Consider the following 2,500-nt stretch of genomic DNA (forward strand, 5'->3'; position numbering starts at 1 on the left):
TGAAACGCTAGAAATTGGCGGGGATGTGTCTCTTGTGGCTCACGGGGCTGTTCGGGTCGCACAGAAATCCCTGGGAATGGGAAAACGGGTCATTTTCGTGTTGCCACATTGCGTACGAACCGCATGAAACTTCCAGAGGCATTTGCAGCAGGAATGCATGTGCACTCAAAAACTTCTATATGTTTCACGGATAGACCCCGTGAAACGCTAGAAATTGGCGGGGATGTGTCTCTTGTGGCTCACGGGGCTGTTAGGGTGGCACAGAACTCCCTCGGAATGGGAAAAGGGGTCATTTTCGTGTTGCCACATTGCATAGGAACGCCATGAAACTTCCAGAGGCATTTGCAGCAGAAAGGCACGTGCACTCAAAAATTTTAATATTTTTCACGCATAGACCCCGTCAAACGCTAGAAGTTGGCGGGGATGTCTCTCTTGTGGCTCACGGGGCTGTTAGGGTCGCACAGAAATGCCTCGGAATGGGAAAACGGGTCATTTTTGTGTGGCCACATTGCATAGGAACGGCATGAAACTTCCAGAGGCATTTGCAGCAGGAATGCATGTGCACTCAAAAACGTCTATATTTTTCACGGATAGACCCCGTGAAACGCTATAAATTGGCGGGGATGTCTCTCTTGTGGCTCACGGGCGCTGTTAGTTAGGGTCGCACAGAAATCCCTCGGAATGGGAAAAGGGGTCATTTTCGTGTTGCCACATTGCGTACGAACGGCATGAAACTTCCAGAGGCATCTGCAGCAGAAATGCATGTGCACTCAAAAACGTCTATATTTTTCACGGATAGACCCCGTGAAACGCTAGAAATTGGCGGGGATGTGTCTCTTGTGGCTCACGGGGCTGTTAGGGTCGCACAGAAATCCCTCGGAATGGGAAAACGGGTCATTTTCGTGTTGCCACAATTGGCATACGAACGGCATGAAACTTCCAGAGGCATTTGCAGCAGAAATGCATGTGCACTCAAAAACGTGAATATTTTTTCACGGATAGACCCCGTCAAACGCTCGAATTTGGCGGGGATGTTTCTCTTGTGGGTCACGGGGCTGTTCGGCTCGCACAGAACTCCCTTGGTCCACCTGATTCGTGCATACAGGCAGCAACTAAAACTCTGTAAACCTGCTGTGAGGACATCTAAACAGTGGACCAGTGAGGCTGTGGAAGATTTGCGGGCGTGCTTAGACTGTACTGACTGGGATATGTTCACGACTGCTACCAATAGTCTGGATGAACTCACAGAGGCTGTGTACATCAGCTTCTGTGAGGACTGCTGTATCCCAACACGTACCAGGGTGAACTTTAACAACAACAAGCCCTGGTTCTCAGCAAAGCTCAAAAGGTTGAGGTTGGAGAAGGAGGAAGCGTTTAGGAGTGGGGATAGAGACAGATTCAAGGAGTCGAAGAACAGGTTTAGCAAAGCGGTGAGAGAGGCTAAACGACTGTACTCAGAGACCCTAAAACACCAGTTCTCTACTAACGACGCTGCTTCTGTCTGCCAAAGGGCTCAGGCACATCACCAACTACAAACCCAGAGCGCCCCACACCACTAACGACTCCCGCCTAGCCAACGACCTGAACGAGTTCTACCGTAGATTTGAAAGACAATTGGACTGTCCTGAACCACCCCTTCCCACCCAAGAGGCCCCATCCCCCACCCATACTACAGAAACGACTCTCTCCTTTCAGGAGGGAGAAGTTAATGGGCTTTTCAAGAGGCAGAATCCACGCAAAGCAGCCGGGCCGGACTCTGTCTCTCCAGCCACCCTCAGGCACTGCGCTGGCCAGCTGTCTCCGGTGTTCACCAACATCTTTAACACCTCCCTGGAGACATGCCATGTACCAGCCTGTCTCAAGTCCTCCACCATCATCGCTGTGCCCAAAAAGCTAAGGCCAACAGGACTAAATGATTACAGACCGGTCGCCCTTACATCTGTGGTAATGAAGTCTTTTGAGCGCCTGCTCCTGGCACACCTCAAAGCCATCACAGACCCTCTCCTGGACCCCCTTCAGTTTGCCTACAGAGCCAACAGGTCTGTGGACGACGCAGTTAACATGGCCCTCCACTTCACCCTACAGCATGTGGACGCCCCAGCATCCTACGCCAGGATCCTGTTTGTGGACTTCAGCTCTGCCTTCAACACCATCATCCCTGCCCTGCTTCAGGACAAGCTCTTCCAGCTGAACGTGCCCTACTCCACCTGCAGGTGGATCACAGACTTCCTCTCTGACAGGAAGCAGTGCGTTAAGCCGGGAACAGAAGTCTCTGACTCCAGGTCCATCAGCACGGGAACTCCTCAGGGCTGCGTCCTTTGCCCACTGCTCTTCTCCCTGTATACCAACAGCTGCGCCTCCAATCATCTGTCCGTCAAACTCTTGAAGTTTGTCGGACGACACCACCCTCATTGGGCTGATCTCTGGTGGGGATGAGTCTGACTATAGGTGGGAAGCTGACAACCTGGTGACCTGGTGTAGCCAGAACAACTTAGAGCTA

Source organism: Petromyzon marinus, unplaced genomic scaffold (genome assembly GCF_048934315.1).
Source record: "Petromyzon marinus isolate PM22_M1 ecotype Great Lakes invasive population unplaced genomic scaffold, UKy_Petmar_22M1.pri1.0 PM_G_Scaffold_73, whole genome shotgun sequence".
Lineage (NCBI taxonomy): Eukaryota > Metazoa > Chordata > Hyperoartia > Petromyzontiformes > Petromyzontidae > Petromyzon > Petromyzon marinus.